The sequence below is a fragment of the Pleurodeles waltl genome, chromosome 5, assembly GCF_031143425.1.
Source record: "Pleurodeles waltl isolate 20211129_DDA chromosome 5, aPleWal1.hap1.20221129, whole genome shotgun sequence".
NCBI lineage: Eukaryota > Metazoa > Chordata > Amphibia > Caudata > Salamandridae > Pleurodeles > Pleurodeles waltl.
Genome location: NC_090444.1, coordinates 1531443339 through 1531463872, shown reverse-complemented (window position 1 = coordinate 1531463872; position 20534 = coordinate 1531443339).

The following is a 20534-nucleotide window of genomic DNA, read 5'->3' as shown; positions in this document are numbered from 1 at the left end:
TGTTTCGACCACTTTTGCAGGTGATTCTGGCTACCCCAACATGCGTTGGCTCCTGACACCAGTGAGGAATCCTAGGACAGATGCAGAGAGGAGTTACAATGAGGCTCATGGACGTATTAGGAGGGTGATAAAGCTCACTATAGGTCTCCTGAAGGCTAGATTCCGTTGCCTCCATATCTCTGGGGGATCCCTGACCTATGACCCTGAGAAGGTGTGTAGAATAGTGGTGGCCTGCTGCGATGCTGCACAACGTGGCTGTGATTAAATCTATTCCCCTTTTGGAGGAGGAGGGTGCTGTATAGCCAGACCTGAGTGATTGTGATGATGAGGAGGGGGAAGATGTATACTCCAGGAGCCAACTGATCCAACTGTACTTCCAGTGACTAAGAGGTACTATTTGATGGTGTTGTTGTCTGTGCTGCATACTGTCGCTATACCTTATCCTCTATAGAGGTGTTTGGTCTTTAGACATTGTCTATAGACATTGTCACTTTGACCAGGTTTGCATGTGACATGATGGACAACTTGTTAGACATTTCTGTTGACACCACCCCATGTTATGCGTGGGGTGCCATTCATGCAATAAAGGTATGAATAAATAATTTCAATGACAATTACATGCACACTTCGATTTGATTAAAAAAAGTGACAGGGGACATTAACATTGGTGACATGTATTTTATTTGGTGTCAGGGATGCCATGGTGTTCTTTACAGTGATAGAAGAGGGCTACTGGTGGATGTCCATATTGGCTCCATGGTCTCAGTGATTGTGGACAGCAGTAATACGTTCATCTGTTACTTTCAAGTTTTTTGGTTGCTATTGCACGGTGGGAATGGTGGTTCAGTGGCATACTTGGGGGACATTTCTTGTCAGAGTCACTTCTTAGAGGGGGCCTTTGTCTTGGCAGGTGTCAGGAATCCCCCTGGTGCCTCCTTTGTTATCTGTCAGCATCCCCAGGGATTAGGGTTCAATCATATCTCTGTTCTTGGTTAAACCTTCATGTTTACCTCCACTTAGGTCCAGTTAGTTACAATTAGTGCCACATCACCACACAAGGCAAATGCGGCATTTCTGTCCGGTTTGTGCCAATTTATCAACCTAATTTACAGCATTGTTAGTTAATACCCAAATATTAGCTCAAAGACGCACCACGTTTACCAATTTGAATATATGAGTATGTGTAGTTTCTTCTGTTTTATCTTATTAAACATTACTTAAGATACAACGTATCAATATTTAACACCTGCAATTAATGGCAGTATCACTTGTGAAACTGATAACGTATTCCCTTCATGAGTCAGCTCCTTTGATTTGAACGTATATAGCTCATTCATTTACCTCAAAGAGGAGATACTAGTAGCCTGCATAGGAATGCCTCTGTTTGAAATGTCTAAACAAATTGTAACACTCACAGACTGACTAAGAAATCTATCCAGAAGTGCCCCTTACAAAATACAAATGAGGCACTGTCAGAACATGTAGATCACAGTTCGCCTACATGCGAAATTTTCATTCAAGTTCTGCACATTTACACTATTAGACCCTCAAGGTTAAAGTTACAATGTAGGAAGCATTTTGTTCCATTATTTCAACTTCCTGCCTTACACTGTTGTTTAGAGCAACAGATAAGGGGGGGTCATTACGAGTCTAGCAATCACTTGACCACTAGACTCGCGGAGGAAGTCAGACCTTCACCAATGTGGTGGTCCGAGCCTCATTATGATCATGGCAGTCGTGACACGGTCAGATCACCAGCACCGGCAGGATCAGAGATCCCATACTTCTGGCAGAATGCAAAAATTCAAAGGTATAAAAGTATTAAAAAAAAATTAAAAAAGGAAAATGATTTTCAAAAACATATTTCAACAACCTCCCCACCCTTTTTCGTTAATTTGACATCGAGCAATGAAACAACTCAATGTTTTACTAAACATACATTTTATTTAACACATTTTCAATAAATACATTTGAAAATTACTATAATACAATGTCCAAATACTTTTTAAAATAAAGACAAATAACATCAAGCTATTTTAAAATTAAATGCATAAAATACATTTTTAAAATATCATAAAATCAATGTTATATACAACAATATTTTAGTAAATGATATATATATATATATATATATATATATATATATATATATATTACAATGATATTAAGTACCAGACTGAACATAATAAACTTACCTCTGATCTGTATGTCTACAATAGTTTTAACATGACAATATTCCTATGGGAGAAAATTAGTTGATGGGTGAGGTGCTCAGGCACCAACAACATTTCCTGTCAGGGTTTACCACTAAGGTCACTGAAGTAACTTGTGCACAAAAGAAGACAGAATTAATGTAGACACAATGTGTGAAGTATTTATGTAGCAAACAAACAGTAATAAAGTGAAAACACAACTCTTGAAAAATCCCACAATAATTTAGAAACAAATGAGTACACTAAAAAAAGAATATTTGATACCAAAATGACAAAATCCAATCAGTAGAACTGTAGTTATAAATTTCTTAAATTTAAGGTAAAAACTAGCATCTAAAAGATCACATTTCCATCTGGGGACATCTAGTCACACAAGACCAGGTGAAAATCAAAAAAATATGGCTGACCCTGATGGACCGTGGGCCAGATAAAAGAAATGGATTGGCCCTGGTTGGCACCTACTTTCAAACTTTCATCAAAAAATGTCTGCTCAGCAGGAAAAGCTGCAGTCAGTGTCAAAGGAGCAGGTGTTGTTGTCATCGTGGAGCTACTGGATGAAGTTGAGGTGAAGATTTCTATGTTCTCGAATAAAGCTGCAGGTGATGAGGGCTTCACAAGGCTGGATACCTCTTCTTCGAATTACTGCTGAACAGGATCTGCTGCTGTGGAGAAGAATGTAGCAGAAGTTGATGGGAAGCCAGGCTGACTAGCAATGCTTCTTTGGTGGATAGATGAGAAGGTAGGTCCTGGTCTACTCTAGGTTCTCAGAGCAGTTTTTGCCAAAAATATGTCAAGTCCCAAGTTTTCAAATTTGGTTATTTGGACAATCTAGGAACCGTTTGCACCACCAAAAAGGATCCAGGGCTGGAAAAGCACCACTGGGAGAGCCAGGACTAACTCAGGCTAAGGCCAGGTGTGGATTCAAGATGGTTGTAGCCTTTTGTGTCCCTAAGGCTTTTATGAGAAGGCCAGCAGATTATCCCTAAGAGTCACTCTGGTGGTCCTGATTTCAAGCAGTGGAACAGGGCTCAAGCGGTGGGTTCAAGATAGGCTTTAGCAAGCAGAGCAGTCCTTCTTGGTGATGCAAAGCAGTCTTTTGGAATACACAGTAGGTCACACTTGCATGCAGTCCTATGAGTGTTGTTCCGCTGATCCAGAGGTGAACTAAAGAGTGAGTCTGAGGGTCCTATCTTTCTACCTGGTGACTAGTGTGAAGTTTGTAGTATTATAGAAGGTCACAGGCTATGGATTTGTAAGTGGGGATATGCCCTGCCCCACATCCTGTGGTGATGGTCCATTTAGGCACAACTAATTCCTCTATTGTGTGGCTACCTGGGAGAAATATGCAAAGTACAACTGCCAACTGCACCCAATCATGTCACCCAAGAACATGCTGCAGACACCAAATAGTTAGGGCAGGAAAATGCCACCATTCTAAATGTTGTTGTAACAACAAAGGTTCCAAGAACAATTTTCAAGTATAACATAATCCCTAAATCAGAAATGGACAGATTGGCAGATTGTGGTGACATTGACTGTGTTAGGTGCTGCTATTTGTGGACCATCTAATTGATTGTGAGACCCTTTGCCTCTGATTCTTTGTTTACACTGTAACTTGTGTTTATGTGTTTGTCTAGTGTAAAGTGGGGAGGCATTATTGTATGTTTGTATATCACTACTGAATACCCTTTTGACTTTTTTGCACATTTATGAGTTTTTGCACCATTTCTTAGATTGGGGGGATTTTGTATAATTTAAGTTTATGTTTAATATTTTCTCCTGGGACCATTGTTTTCACTACATGGTTTAATTGTGCCAGGTTCTGGGTCAGTAGGACTGCCCCTGTTGTTGTCAAAACGTTCTAAATGTAGCATTTTAAAGATTGTGACTTAAAATTTGACTTTAGCATTAAAAAAGATTTTAAATTATATTTTCTCAGACACCAAACATGACTTTCCTACCTGTTCCCAATCAAACGTTAGCACCTATTAAGTGTAAGAAGGCAAACCTATGTTATCCAAAAGGGGAGGGGGATTCACTTTATTGAAAAACAAATTTGTGAGTTTTTCTTCACCAGGACATGTAAAACCTGAAAGTATCACCTTGTAAGTACAATGCACGGTTCTATATGGTCTACCTTAGAGGTGATTTATAAGTTATAAATAGGGAGTTTAAGACGTTTAAGGCATTTTGCCAAGTCAAATTGGCACTTTAAAACTATATAGAGTCTGCAATGACAGACCTGGGACATATTTTAAAGTGTTATATGAGTGGATGACACAATAACTGCTGCAGCCCCACTATTAGCATTTCATTTACAGGCCCTGGCCATATGTTATTCCACTTTACTAGTGACATATACATAAATTAAAAATGGCAATCAGGTGTAAGTCAATTTTATCATATTTTAGGGAGTGAGTACAAGCACTTTAGTACTGGTTAGCAGCGGTAAAGTGCACAGTGTCGTAAAGCCAGCAAAAACAAAATTTTGAAAAAACAGGAGGGCGAACAGAAAAGGTTTGAGGGAAGGCCATTATATGGCTGACAGGTGTAACATCCTATAACTATCTTTGTACACAATATTTTTTCAATATTCTTTCCAAACAATGTAAACAGTTCTGAACTAAGGCTCAGATTTACTAATGCTTTGATTTGCCTTAGCATTGTACAAGATGATGCATTAGCAATGAAAAGGCTTTAGTAAGAATTTCAAAGTCACCTAGGAAATGATTTGAGCTACCTTGAGTAACCTTGTAAAGAAATGCGATGCAGCAGCTGGAGCTGGGTTGTGTTACTTTCATAGTGATAGGCATTTCTTTGGTGGAGCATGGGAGTTCCAGTGCATCCACCAATGGAATTTTATACAGTACCGAATGTACTGAAATCAGTAAACCTGGGATTGAAACAAAACTGGTACGCCACCTTGATCATGGCGTAAGGAGGAGAAACATGTTAGTTCCCCTTTCCTTGTGTCCTGCATTTTGCAGCACACATAGAATGAGGAAATTGCCTCCCAGGATTGTTTCTGTGAAGGAAGGCCTGCCTTCCTGCACAAAAGCAATCCTGGCCGTAATGCAGGAACCCTTCCAGTATGGCACAAGGTTGCCTGCAAAGGTGCTAGGCAGCACACACTATGTTAGGACTAGGAGGGGGAAGTTGTATGCTATATCTTATTAGATAAGCACTTTTCTGCTTTCTCTATTCAGGCAACTGTTTTGCTTTCCCAATCCTATGACTGAGCTGACAAAACTTCTCTGGAATGCACTTCTTAGTTTAAAGAATACATTTATTATTATTACTTCACCACGAGGTTCCTGAGAGACAAGATTAGTAGGTTGGAAGCACATGTTTAAAAGTAGTCACAGCAATGAAAGGGTTCTCAATTGCAAAGTACACAGCAAATACATGCGATTATATTATAGCATAACTTCAAAGCAAAGAATAAAAGTCAAAATTCATCACCGTAGGGCACTGCTCTTCATCTCTCTTATGCCTGCAAGTTGATGACTTCTGTTCAACTGCGAGAAAGAGATTTTCCATCCAAACGGAAGGTCAGGCAGCTGACGCCCACTCCTGACTGAAGTCTTGGAAAATTCCCCCTTGCTGCTGCCCAGGGACACCGTTTTATAATGAAAAAGCCTGCTAATAGGACCTTTCCTCTAACAGTCAAAACATGCAGAGTTGGGAAGAAAACAAGCCATTGGAGATTGGCCAGATCTCCTAAACCTCGCTCCTTTCCAAAGCTGAGTAGAGGAAAACACAAAATATACGCTCTCTTATCACGCTAGGGTTCGGTGTGAACAAAATATGCTTGGTCTACCATGTGGAAAAACACTGCTCATCTGCAATGTCTCAACTGCAATGTTGACCTCCACGATAAAGCCCATAGGCGGCTAAACTGATTACAAAATGTAATGTCTAATGCCACGTTAAAGCCAGTAGGAAGCTAACCTAAATACACAATGTAATGTCTAATGCCACGTTAAAGCCAATAGCCAGCTAAACTGAATACAACATGTAATGTGCTACTGGTGAACATGGAATAACTAATATGCGCAGTGGTGAAACACAAAGTCAGTGGTCAACACAATTAATGGCATAACAGCAACAGAGGGGAGCAATGTTGCTTACTGTTTGCTTGCTTGTGTGAAACATGAGAAAATATGACTTAAAGGTCTGGTGGACTTCACTTAACTGGAAAAGATCTTTATTGTAGCATGATTGGCATATAATTGCAGTCTCAGCTTCAATTTCAATGTTATTGACTTCTGGATGTTTCATTTTACTCTTTTCTGCTTTCAAGGGAGAAGTGCTATTCATTGTCTGGGCCTTTTGAGATAGTTGTTAGCATTTCCCAAAGGACCCATTTAGGCACCTACATATTTATCTTTTCTTTTGTTCTAGATTATCTACTCTGATTTTAGGCTTGGTTTGAATAGCTTCTTGGGCAGAAACACGTTCCTCCAAGAAGTTAAACATTTATAGTCACTTCAACCTAAAGGAATCACCTGAAAAATGCAGGCATCTATATTTATGTTTAACCTTCAATTTAAAATAATCTATTGGGGCCTCTTTAGTTCCATATATAAATGTCCTCCATGCTTGCGCATGAGAAGGGCAACAATTCTATAGGTGCATTGATAGTTCAAAGGTCTATTTTTTTGTAATTTCACTTCTGCAAAATGGATTTCCTATCACAATTGGGCAGGGGTTTCCCTATGTGCATCCCTAGAATTGATCAGCTCTTCGCAAGAACAATCAACAATGACTCAGCTGTAGTCCTCTCCCAAAACAAAAAGAAAAACAATGTATTGGTCTTTAATTTTGAAAATATTTTACAAAAATAGTACTTCTTCCTTGATGATCTTTTTGTTCCTGTACTTGGGTAAACAGACTCTAATGAAAACACAGTGTTCAGATGTCACATCTTGTGAAATCTAAAGAGGTAATGCAACTGGATTTTGACATTTGTTCTTAAAATCTGAATTTACTCTAACTCTAAAATATACTGAAATAAAGCATATAAGGCCGTGGGTGTTATTTTTGATTTGTCCTGTACAGTGTGTGTAAAAATTAACTTCTGTCTCCTAAGAAAAGTAGGGCTTGAGAAGCCAATGTGCATAGATAAAATAATCTGGAATTCCTCCAGACACGGTGTACAGACTACTAGATCATCACATTGCAGAAAGCTGTGGCCAAACTCAGCTCACCACTCACTAATTAGGGACATTCATCAAAGAAAGATTTAGCCTGTCCTCATACGATCTGTGGACCTTAGTGTGATCATGTGGGTGTGTAGGCTTCTCTTTTATCTAAGACTTCAAGTGGGGGTTAGAGTTCACTAGAGATCAAAGAAATACTTTCATGAGGGCGACATGTCATAGCGGTAAAATTCGCTCCGGTCTCGGAGTTTTGGGAATTAGGCAATCCACGCTATAAGGAGTAACGCAGAGTTCCCTGTACTCCCCCACCAGGCACATGGCAGGACTTGTTTTCTGTTAGCACATGTAAGACATGCTTTTGTCTTGCTCTGGTGAGCGCCATGATACTATCAGGCCACTTGCGTGCACATGTAATATTTTGCACTTGCTAGCGCACCTTCTGGCTACAAAAGGAGGCCCAGTACTACTAATGAATGAAATAACTTTTCTCTGGTATATGTTTATTTGAAATTGGGTCTCTATTTGGCAGAGGTAAACACTCTTGTCCAGGTAGAGACCACAATCCTAGTCAGGATAAGTAACAACACAATCCAAATTATACTATGCTCACCCTCTGGTAGCTTGGCACAGAGCAGGCAGGCTTACCTTAGAAGGCAATGTGTAAAGTATTTGTGCAATAATTCATAGAGTAACACAGTTAAAACACTATAAAAAGTAATCCATACCAGTTTAGGAAAATAGAAGATATTTATCTGAATAGAATAAGATCACAAATGACAAAAGTCCAATATGCACAATTTTAAATATCACCCTTTAAAGGTTTAAATGAGTCTTATTCCTTAAAAATCAGTGGTTGTAACCTTGTAACACACAGTACCTGGGATGCATCAAAAATAACGATGCACAAGGGCCACAGAGGAGGTGATGCAGTGAAAAATAAGGCACTGTGTTGGATTTTCCGGTTTGGCACAGACAATGCTTAGTTTCTTTCCATGCTGCAAGGTGATGCATCTATTTCCAGGAGCACAGCCTTGGTTTATGGATATGTTTATGCCCAGGGACAGTGCATTGAAAATCCTTGATGTACTGGTAAGAAGGAGCAGGTGCTGCATTGATCCAGTAGGAGGTGAAGCAAATTTTCAGCAGCGAGGCAGGCACTGCGTCGATTTCTGCAGGCATTGCGTCAATTTTCTGACTCACAGGGATTTTCTTCTCTGGGGGTGAAGTCTATATCGCCCTGAAAATTCAGAACAAGAGGCAAATTCAATCCAAGCCCTTGGAGTGCACTTGTGGGGATGGCAGAGTCCTTCCAGCAGAGTGAAAGGCAAGCAGGAAGCAGGGCAACAAGCAGGGCAGCAGTCCTTCTCAGCAAAGCAGTCCAGATGAGACCTTTAGGCAGCCAGGAAGTCACTCTGACAGAGTCCAGGTGTAAATCCAGAAGTGTCTGATTTGGTGAAGTCAGAGATCCAGTATATTTACCCAAAAGTGCATTTGAAGTGGGGGAAATTTCAAGGAGTGGTTTTGAAGTGCACAAGCTCCCGATTCAGCCCAGTCCTGTCTGCCAGAATCCCTGTGGGGAGTTATCAGTCTTTTGTGTGAGGGCAGGCCACTGCCCTTTGTAGTGAAAGAGAGCCCCTCCACCCTTCCTGCCCAGGGATACTCATTCAGTTTGCCGGTCAATGCAGATATGACTGAGTGCCCTGTGTTTATAACTGTCTGGGTGGAATGCACAAGGGGAGCTGTCAACCCGCACACACCAGATATGGATTAGAGACAGGCTGTGAAGCACAGATGGCAGTAAGTGCAAAGAAATGCCCACTTTCTAAAAGTGGCATTTCTAAAATAGTAATATTAAATCCAACTTCACCAGTAAGCAGGAATTTCTATTTTCTATCACCATATTTGCCATAGTAAACATGAGAGGGCCAATCCTTTCAGATCTGAATTTACCACTTAAACGTATATAAAAGGCTGGCCTTTGAGAGGAGCAAGCCTCACAGTCCTAAACCCAGCAGAAACAGTGGCAGAAAAATAGAGGGAGGCAGGCAAAAAGTTGGGAATGACCATCCTAAGGCTGTCAGGTCTAACAATGTTGTTTGAATAAAACAATTATTTAGGACAGGAATGGCATTGGATCAAATAAACAATGTGGGTTATTGTTTGTAGTTCACATTTATATCTAAAAAGTACATATGGGGGGTACTATTTGATGTCATAGGAGGATGAGTGTTGTAAAACATTTATAACTCAGTTAATTTCTGTGTTTGGCATTGGTGAACTAATTATAGTGTTTTCTTCAGTGTTGTCATTCCTCCTTTCTCTGACCAGTGTGTGTGAGTGTGTTTACCATAGGCCATAATATGTCTTTATTTTCTATGCCATGTGTTCAGGGGCAATTTTGTGTAGTCTGTGTCTAAAGGCATGAATGTGATTTTTGTTTCTCATGCCTCCTTGCTTGTGGTTTACCATGTGGCTGGTGGCCATTTTGTGTAGCTAGCCAGTGTGTTGTTGCCACAGGATTGCATGTGTTCTTTGTTCTCAATGCCTCCTTGGTCGCTGTTGTTGGTTTCACCATGAGGCCGGAGGTCATTTTGTGCATCCAGCCAGTGTGATTTTGCAATAGACTTACATGAGTTCTTTGACCTCCATGCCTCCTTTCTTGCTGTTGTCGATTTTACCATTTTGCCAGCATCTATTTTCTTTTGCCAGCCAGTGTGCTCTATCATAGGCTTGCATGTGTCCTTTGTTCTCCATGCCTCCTTGCCCTCTGTTGTTGTTTGACAAAATGGCTGGTAGCCATTTTGTGCAGTCAGTCAGTATGGTTTTTCCATAGGCTTTCATGTTTTTTCTGTTCTCCATGCCTCCTTGCTCACTGTTGCACTTTGACCATGTGGCCTGTGGCGATTTTGTGCAGATAGTCAGTGTGCTTTTCACATAGGCTTTCATGTGCTCTTTGTTCTCCAAGTCTCATGGTTCACCATGTGGCTATCTTTCAAAGCCATTTTTCAGTGTGATTTATGTGGCTTTTTGTTTTTGTTAATTTTTTTACCTCTCCCTGATATCAGTTTAATAATATGATTATGAAAGACAGTGCTTTGTGCTACATGTATATGTTTGCATTTTTCACCTGCACCCCCTTGTCTCCCAATAAGTTTCTCATACTCCACAGTACAAACATTGACAATTAATTTTCTTTTTATGATTTTTATTTTCATTTTTTATTCTATGTTCCTAATTTTATAATTTTATGTTATTATTTTATGAGTATTTGTTTTTTTTCAATGTATTTTTTTTTTCCTGGACCTACTGCCTGCATAGTAGATGGACTATACATACACCAGCATCACTGATTTTGAATTGATTATTCCATTCCCCCCTGGACCCTTTGCCTGCCATAGGCACACACCAGCCTTATTTTTTAAAGGAATATTGCATTTTTGGATTCACATCATTGACTGAAACAGGTGTCTCTCTTTGAATATATGCACCTAAAGCAATTAGTTTCATCTGCATGTTGTTATCCTGATTGGAAGTGCAATTTTATGTTATGGTGGTCTAGTCTGACTTTATAATTGTTGGATATATTATTTATTTATTACTTAGGATAATAACTTAAGAAACCAACCACATCAAAGGCCTCATTAGGAGGCTATTGGGCCAACTATCAGCCCCATGGAGAGGAGACTGATGCAGACTTGGAGGTCTCCTCCTGGGCCCATTATGAGGTTTCCACTGGGCTATCTGGTGGAAACCTCAGAAACATTAGGTTTCTGCCAATCAGCCCAGTTGAAACCATGCATCCTCATGGAGTCGGGAACAATGCTGCCGCCCTGAGGTTGCCCCAGTCACCCTCAGAATGCATACTGTCTGCCGTAGCAGACACTACACCTTTCAAGGGTGCTGGGCAGGGAGGCCCCTGCATTGTGTTTCTGAAACCCTTTTTTGTGATGGGGTCCCTTCCATGAAAAGGCTGGAAGAAACAGAACTCATGATCAGCGAGGTAGCACTGAACTCAGTGCTGCTGTGGCTGTCCATGACTCTGCCGGCTGTCAACCCGTAGGGAACTGTGTTCGTGGAGGGGACAGTGGTCTCCTGGCAGTCTGACCATCAGGGTCATAATGTCGCAGTCAGACCACCTAGAGTGCATCTGTCCGACCTCCACCATAGCATTGGGGGTCCTCGGACTGCCAAACTCACAATTCAGCCCTAAATTATATTGTCTTTGTCTGTACTTATTTAATTACAACAATGTAACATTTCACAAAATGTTTTTCTTACTTGTTTGTTTTTAGGTGCACAAGAGAAAGGACATCACCCACAATACTGCCAGACAAAAGCCTGTACAAACACATGTGAAGTCAGTATTCCAGTCTCTTCCACTTGTGCACCTCAGTGCCACTGCCAACTGATAGATTTTGGATGGCCCCAAAGAAAGGTGTTGCCAAGAAAGGGAGAAGAAGCAGCTTTCCACAACTGGTGTGTAGATCATAACCTTTACCCAGAGACTTGTGCCTGCCACACCGGCCTCTGGAAGGAAGCTGGGAGCAGCATTTTTGCATCAACGGCACCACCCCAACCTAAACCCAAGCCCATGCCTGCCAGCGAGACAACTACTGCAATAATGCCAACAAGCAGTGTCATTGAATTGGGTGTGTCCCTTTCACAAAGTAGTACCAAATTATTTCAAGAAACAGGGCAAAGTGGATAGCAGCTGCAGCCAGCAATAGTAGATCTTCCTGAAGTTGGAGCCAACCAGGAGGTTGAGCTTCCTTCTGAGCAAGAACCTCCTCCTTTAAAATAATTGGTTCCCAGATCTCCAACAAGAAAAGGGAAGGGTACTCCATCATTTTTTCTAAGCAACCCTTCTGATGATGATCTGGACATAAATTGGAGTCTGGAAAAGTCCAAGATCATGCCAGGAGAGGCCGACATTACCCCTTCTATTCAACCCACCCCGAGAGATGTGGTATAGGTACCACCATCAGCCCCAGCTCCCATATTTGTAAGGCCCCCTGCAGAGACTTGCATCAACCCCTAACTCAGTAACAGTATGCACTACAGAGGGGCAATTGATGATACACCCACTTACCTCCTCTAGCCCATGGGCTTTATGAAGGCTCAATCACTCCTAAGTCCAGCATCTTCTGTACCTCTTGTTTTATGCAATCCCTGACATGATCAGGATGCCTATAAATCTTCTGTACCTCTTGTTTTATGCAATCCCTGACATGATCAGGCTGCCTATAAATCTTACTTTTGACAGGTAAACTGTCTCCAGTATTGATTGTGTGCTCACACCAGGTAGTTGTACCTAGTACCAGTGAGAATAGTTCAGAAAATTGGCTTAGGAGATTTACACAGTGGTCTTTCTGCTAAGCAGTAAGGCAATCTGCAAGCACCACTCCCTCCACTAAGCCATCAGCTTCAGTGGTGGAGAAGAGATCAGGGTGAGGGTCACTCTCTTCTTCCTGTCCCTCATCAGTTGCCATGAGCAGGGTTAAGTTAGCCCTGTCATAGTAGGGTTTTAGGCGGTTGACATGGAGCACCCTAAGGGGACTCCTGGCAGTGCCTAGGTCTACCAAGTAGGTAACCTCACCCTTTTTCTAAAAAATGAGATGGGGTCCACTCCATTTGTCCTGGAGTGCTCTTGGGGCCACAGGCTCCAATACCCACACCTTCTGTCCTGGTGGTACTGGGTCAGGACAGCCTTCTGGTCATGCCATTGCTTTTGGAGCTCTTGGCTGGCCTGAAGGTTTTTACTGGCCTTCTTCATGTACTCAGCCATTCTTGATCTTAGGCCAAGTACGTAGTCCACAATGTCCTGTTTAGGAGTTTTTAAAGGTTGTTCCCAACCCTTCTTCACAAGTGCAATAGGACCTCTCACAGGGTGCCCAAAGAGGAGTTCAAAGGGGCTAAAGACCACTCCTTTTTGGGTCCCCCCCCTGTAAGCTAAAAGGAGGCATGGCAACAGTACATCCCATCTCCTTCTGAGTTATTCAGGGAGTCCCATTATCATACCTTTGAGAGATTTACTAAACATCTCAACCAGACCACTTGTTTGTGGATGGTAAAGAGTTGTGAACTTGTATGTTATACCACACTCCTTCCACATAGCTTTGAGGTATGTAGACAGTTACTACCTCTGTCTGACACCACTTCCTTAGGGAAACACACTCTGGAAAAGATTCCCAGGAGGGCCTTATCTACTGCAGGAGCTGTAGTGGTCCTTAAGGGGATTACTTCAGGATACCTAGTGGCATGGTCCACTGCCAGAAGGATAAACCTATTGCCTGAAGCTGTTGGAGGGTCAAGGGGGCCAACTATGTCAACCCCTACCCTTTCAAAGGGCACCCCAACCACAGGAAGTGGAATTAAGGGGGCCTTTTTGTTGTGCCACCAGTCTTGCCACTGGCTAGGCAGGTCCCACAAGAGCGACAAAACTCTTTAGTGTCCTCTGACATATGAGGCCAGTGAAACAATGGAACAATCCTGTCCCAAGTTTTACTCTGGCCCAAATGCCCAGCCAAAGGAATTTTAATGTGCCAAGGTAAGAAGAAACTCCCTATACTGCAAAGGGATGACCAATCTCCTGGCAGCTCCAGGTTTAGGGTCCCTTGACTCAGTATACAGGAGGTTGTCTTCCCAATACACCTTATGGCTATCACTGACATCCCCATTCTACTGTTTGACAGCTTGCTGTCTCAAAACCTCTAGTGTGGGACAAGTCTGCCGTGCCACACTCAGCTCTTCCCTAGCAGGTGCCCAAAAGCTCAGCAATGTCTGCTGCCAGCTCATCTGGTGTAGGTTCTGTACAGGGAGAGGATTCCTCTTCCTCAAAAGGGGAATCTTCTGGAGAGGGAGGGATAGTGGGCAAGGATTTAGCCTTACTACCCCTAGATTTTGGGAGGACTTGGGGCCTGATTTATACTTTTTGGTGCAAAACTGCACTAACACAGTTTTGCACCAAAAAGTTTTGCACCGGCTTGCACCATTTTTTAGCACCAGCTGGGCACCATATTTATGGAATGGTGCAAGCCAGTGCAAAGGGTAGGCTAGCGTAAAAAAAAAAATTATATTAGGCAGGTTAGAGTCAAAATAAATTACTCTAACCAGATTAGCGTCATTTTTTTACACTAAGGGGCATAGTTGTACTCTGTTTGCACTGAATTAGCATCATTTTGTTTTACTCTAATTCGGTGCAAAACTAACTCCATATTTTTACTTTGGTGCTAAACCCGTCTAGCGCCAAATTTATGGAGTTAAAGTTATTTTTTGGAAAGGGAAACCTAATTTGCCTTAATGAGATTCGAGGTAGGCGTTCCTGTGCAAAAAATGACTCTATGGCCTTAACGCCATATTTATACTCCCATGCAAAAATGGTGTAAGGGAGGGAGGAGGGGTCAAAAAATGGTGCAAAGCTTGCTTTGCCCCATTTTTTAAAGCCTGGGTCAGGGCAGGCGTTCAACACCATGGAATAAGCCCACAGGTGTCCTCCCCAAGCCCCAGGGGCACCCCCACCCACACCAGAGGGAAGGCAAAGGATGGGGGACCCCATCCCAGGTAAGTACAGATAAGTACGGGTAGGTATTGCATTTTATTTTTTAAAGCACCATGGGGGCCCTGAAATGGGCCCCATACATGGCACAGGGTGCAATGGCCATGCCCAGGGGACCCTTGTCCCCTGTGCTGGCCATTGGGGTGGTGGGCATGACTCCTGCTTTTTCTATGGCAGGAGTCATGTGGCATGGTAGTTTTAGCACCATGAAATAACGCTAAACTGGTTAGAGTCATTTTTTTTACTCTATCCGGCCTAAAGTCATTTTTTGCTGCTAAACCCCCTTCTTCTATACTGCCAGCCCCACCCGACTAAAGTCAATTATTTTACTCTAGCATATCCTTTGCACCGGCTTGCACCATCCCATAAATATGGTGCCTGGCTGGTGCATAGAAATGGTGCAAGCCGGTGCTAAACTTTTTGGTGCAAAACTGAGTTAGTGCAGTTTTGCACCAAAAAGTATAAATAAGGGCCAATATTTTGTAAGTTTATGCCACTTTTGCATAAAAAAATGACGTTAATGTGGCGCAAAAAAAGTATAAATCAGGGCCTTGGGGCTAGACGGGTCTAGTACCAAAGTATAAACATGGAGTTAGTTTTGCACCGAATTAGAGTAAAAAAAAAAAATGACGCTAATTCGGTGCAAACAGAGTATAAATATGCCCCAGAGTATAAATATGCCCCTAAATATGGCGTTTAGGCCATAGAGTCATTTTTTGCACGGGAACACCTACCTTGCATCTGATTAAGGCAAGGTAGGTCTCCACTTCCAAAAAATGACTTTAATTCCATAAATTTGGCGCTATACGGGTCTAGCACCAAAGTATAAATATGGAATTAGTTTTGCCCCGAATTAGAGTAAAAAAAAAAATTACGCTAATTCGGTGCAAACAGAGTATAAATATGCCCCCTGGTCCATTGTTCAAGGATCCAAGTTTCCCTGTCCTTTTTGCTTATTGGCCTGAACCCTTGTCAAAGCAAAAATATGCCCAGAAATGCCCAGCATTGCTGCATGAGCCTCCAACTCCACTTCAGCCCAAGCTGATGTCTCCAAATCATTACCTGGTAAGCAATCTATAGGTAATTCAGTGGCTACCACAACTTTCTTTGGACCAGTAACCCCCCCAGTTGAGATTCACAATAGCCATGGAGTGGCTAAGTGGGTTATTGTGAGCATCAGTCATTTGGTACTGCTGACCAAGTAGGTGTTGATCAGGGTGAACCAGTTTCTCTATCACCATAGTTACACTGGTGCCTGTTCCCTGCAGCCCTCAACCTCAACACCATTTATTAGAGGAAGTTGCTTGTACTTACCCATATTAAGGGGCCAAGCAACCAACGTCAATACCACCATTAGAGACTAAAACAGCCTCTGTGGTCTCCCTAACAAGACCAACCCCAACTACACTACCAATGGTGAGCCCAGCTACACCCTTAGAGTGGCTATATGTAGTAGACTTCCCACTACCACTGTTTTTACTAGGGGCACTAGATGTTGCAGTTGGGGTTGTGGTAGTGGGAGCCTTGGTGTTTTCCTTTGGACAAGTGGAATCACTTGCCCAATGGCCTTTTATTCTACATAAATAACACCATGGCTTTTTCTGATTGTGGGAAGAGGATTTGGACCCACCACCCCCAGAGGATCTCTCTGAACTTAATCCTTTATTGTTCAGTGGTTAAGCCAAATCCATCCAAGAGTGCATTTTTCAAAACTTTGTAATCATTAGCATCACTTTCTCTGACAGCAAGGAGCCTACCCCTACCCTTACCAGTGAAAGATAGCCACAAGATAGCAGCCCACTCCCTTTGAGGGACCAGCTGTACCATACAGGCCCTCTCAAGTGCAGCAAACCACTTGTTAATGTCACTCCCCTCCTTGTAAGGGGGACTGTCTTATGCAGGTTTCTGGAATCTTGTTCTCTCACAGGATTGCTATCAAAAACACTGCTGCTGCCACCATGGGGAACTAACCCCAACCTCTGCCTTTCCCTCTCTACATCCATAGATTCCCTGTCTAAGGCCAGCTGCTGCTGTATTAGCTTCAGCCCGGCCTCTTCCAACCTCAGCTTTCTGAGTTCCCTTTCCATAATGTTATCCTCAGGGTGGGAGGCTTGGGAAGTGTGAGACAAAGAAGAAATGTGGGAATTGGCAGAGTGAGACCTGTCCCTAACTGGTTGGACTCTAGTAACCTGGCCTTTAGGAGTGAAAGGTGCCCTACTAATGTGTGACCTCCCCCTCCCACTACCAGTGTCACTAGATGGCCTGTTAGATGACAGGTCTTTGGAAGAACCCACCCCAGCATCCTCAGGGGACTCCTCTGAGTCTTGCTGGGTACCCCCATCCTCTACCTCCTAATCCTGGGATGGGCCAGACTGGTTCTGGTCACTTTCTAGGAGAAGGCTAAGGAGAAGATCTTTGGTAGGATTTTAATCCAATGCTTAAACCTCTTTCAATGCAGAGACCCTTCAAACCTTTAAAGTTTAAACTACCATAGGTTGCCTGGACAACTGTGGGAATATGTTCTACTGCAGTCATGATTGTTAGAAAGGGTTTAGGACAGAGAGAAAAAAGTTTAGAAACTTTTAGAGAAAAGAGAAAAACGTTTTCAAACTTTTCAAAACTTTTTCAAACTTTTCAAAGCTTATGAAAACTTTTCTGAAACTTTGTAGAAAGTTTAGAGAAGGAAAGTTAAACTGTTTAGGTTAACTGTGTATATTCTGAAGTATTTGGTATATGTTTTTCTTATGAAAAGCACCAATGACAAAGTGATAAAGCAGTTACATGTACTTATCCCACCGCTGCACCACAAATGTAGGAGGCTGGCCTGGCTTATAGTGGGTACCTGATGGTACTTACACCTTGTGCTAGGTCCAGTTATCCCTTATTAGTATATTAGTAGTGTCTTAGCAGCCTAGGCTGATAGAGGTAGCTATAGCAGAGCAGCTTAGGCTGAACTAGGAGACATGCAAAACTCCTACTATACCACTTATATCATATAGCACAATATCATAAGAAACACTATACTCAGAGTTACTAAAAATAAAGGCACTTTATTTTAGTGACAATGTGCCAAAAATATCTCAGAGGATATACACCATTAGGAGGTAAGTAAAATACACAAAATATACACACAAACCAAAATCAGGTAAGTAATCAGTTAGAAAAGTAGTGCAAACACTAGAATACAATAGGATGCAATAGGCCTAGGGGCAACACAAACCATATACTCCAAAAGTGGAATGCAAACCACGAATGGACCCTAGGCCTAGTGTAGTGTGTAGAGGGTCACTGGGAGTGTAAGAAAACACTAAGGGTGTCCAACATACCCACCCCAAGACACTGGAAAGTAAGAGTAAAGTTACCCTACTACCCCAGAAGCACATTAAAGTCGTGATAGGGGATTCTGCAAGGACAACAACTGACTGCAAAGCATTGAAAACAGATTCCTGGACCTGAGGACCTGTAAAGGAAGGGGACCAAGTCCAAGAGTCACGCAAGTGTCCAGGGGGCAGGAGCCCACTAAAACCCGGATGAAGGTGCAAAAGGGCTGCCTCCGGGTGGAAGAAGCTGAAGATTCTGCAACAACCAAAGATGCCAGGAACTTTTCCTTTGCACAGAAGCTGTCCCACAGCGTGCTGGAGGATGCAGAGTTGTTTCCATGCAGAAAGACTGCAAACAAGCCTTACTAGCTGCAAGAGTTGTGGTTGAAGAAAATGGGTGCTGCCTGGGCCCAGGAAGGACCAGGAGGCCGCCCCTTGGAGGAGGAGACAGAGGGGTTGCTCAGCAGCACAGAGAGCCCATGCAGAAGCAGGCAGCACCCGCAGAAGCACTTGAACAGACGTTCAAGAAATCTGAGCACGGTGGTCTTCTCAACACTACAAGGAAGGGTCCCACAAAGTTGTTGGTCAACTCAGCGTGTTGAGCAATGCAGGACGGAGTGCTGGGGACCTGGGCTATGCTATGCTGTGCACGAAGGATTCCTTGCAGAAGTGCACAGAAGCCATAGCAGCTGCAGATCACCAGTATATAGGATTACTGTCTGGCGTGGGGAGGCAAGGACTTACCTCCACCAAATTTGGACAGAAGGACCACTGGACTGTTGGGGTCTCTTGGATCCAGCTCCTGTGTTTCAGGTACCACGATCGCCAAGATGAGAGGGGACCCAGAGGACCGGTGATGCAGAAGTTTGGTGCCTGCGTTAACAGGAGGAAGATTCCGTCGACCCACTGGAGATTTCTTCTTGGCTTCCAGTGCAGGGTGAAGGCAGACAGCCCTCAGAGCATGCACCACCAGGAAACAGTCTAGAAAGATGGCAGGATCAGGGGCTACAATGTTGCTGGTAGTCGTCTTCCCACTTTGTTGCGGCTTTGCAGGTGTCCTGGAACAGTCAGCGGTCGATCCTTGGCAGAAGTTAAAGAGTGAGATGCAGAGGAACTCTGGTGAGCTCTTGCATTCGTTATCTGAAGAGAAACCCACAGTAGAGACCTTAAATAGCCCTCAGAGGAGGACTGGCCACCTAAGCAGGTAAGCACCTATCAGGAGGGGTCTCTGACGTCACCTGCTGGCACTGGCCACTCAGAGGCCTCCATTGTGCCCTCACACCTCTGCATTCAAGATGGCAGAGGTCTGGGACACACTGGAGGAGCTCTGGGCACCACCCCTGGGGTGGTGATGGACAGTGGAGTGGTCACTCCCCTTTCCTTTTTCAACTTTCATGCTAGAGCAGTGGCTGGGGAATCCCTGAACCGGTTTAGACTGGTTTATGCAAAGGAGGGCACCATCCGTGCCCTTCAAAGCATTCCCAGAGGCCAGAAGAGGCTACTCTTCTCAGGCCCTTAACACCTATTTCCAAAGGAAGAGGGAGTAACACCCTCTCTCAGAGGAAACCCTTTGTTCTGCCTTCCTGGGACTGGGCTGCCCAGACCCCAGGAGGGCTGAAGCCTGTCTGTGGGTTGGCAGCAGCGGTAGCTGCAGTGAAAACCCCAGAGAGCTAGTTTGGCAGTACCCGGGGTCCATGCTGGAGCCCCGGGGATGCAGGGAATTTGCACCCCAATACCAGGTTTGGCTTGGGGGGACAATTCTATGGTCTTAGACATGTTACATGGCCATGTTCGGAGTTACCATTGTGAAGCTACATATAGGTATTGAGCTATATATAGTGCACACGTGTAATGGTGTCCCCGCACTCACAAAGTCTGGGGAAATTGCCCTGAACTATGTGGGGGCACCTTGGCTAGTGCCAGGGTGCTCTCACACTTCGTAACTTTGCACCTAACCTTCACCAGGTGAGGGTTAGACATATAGGTGACTTATAAGTTATTTAAGTGCAGTGTAAAATGGCTGTGAAATAACATGGACGTTATTTCACTCAGGCTGCAGAGGCAGTCCTGTGTAAGAATTGTCTGAGCTCCCTGTGGGTGGCAAAAGAAATGCTGCAGCCCATAGGGATCTCCTGGCACCCCAATACCCTGGGTATCTAGGTCCCCTATACTAGGGAATTATAAGGGTGTTCCGGTGTGCCAATCAGAATTGGTGAAAATGGTCACTAGCCTGCAGTGACAATTTTAAATGCAGAGAGAGCATAAGCAGTGAGGTTCTGGTTAG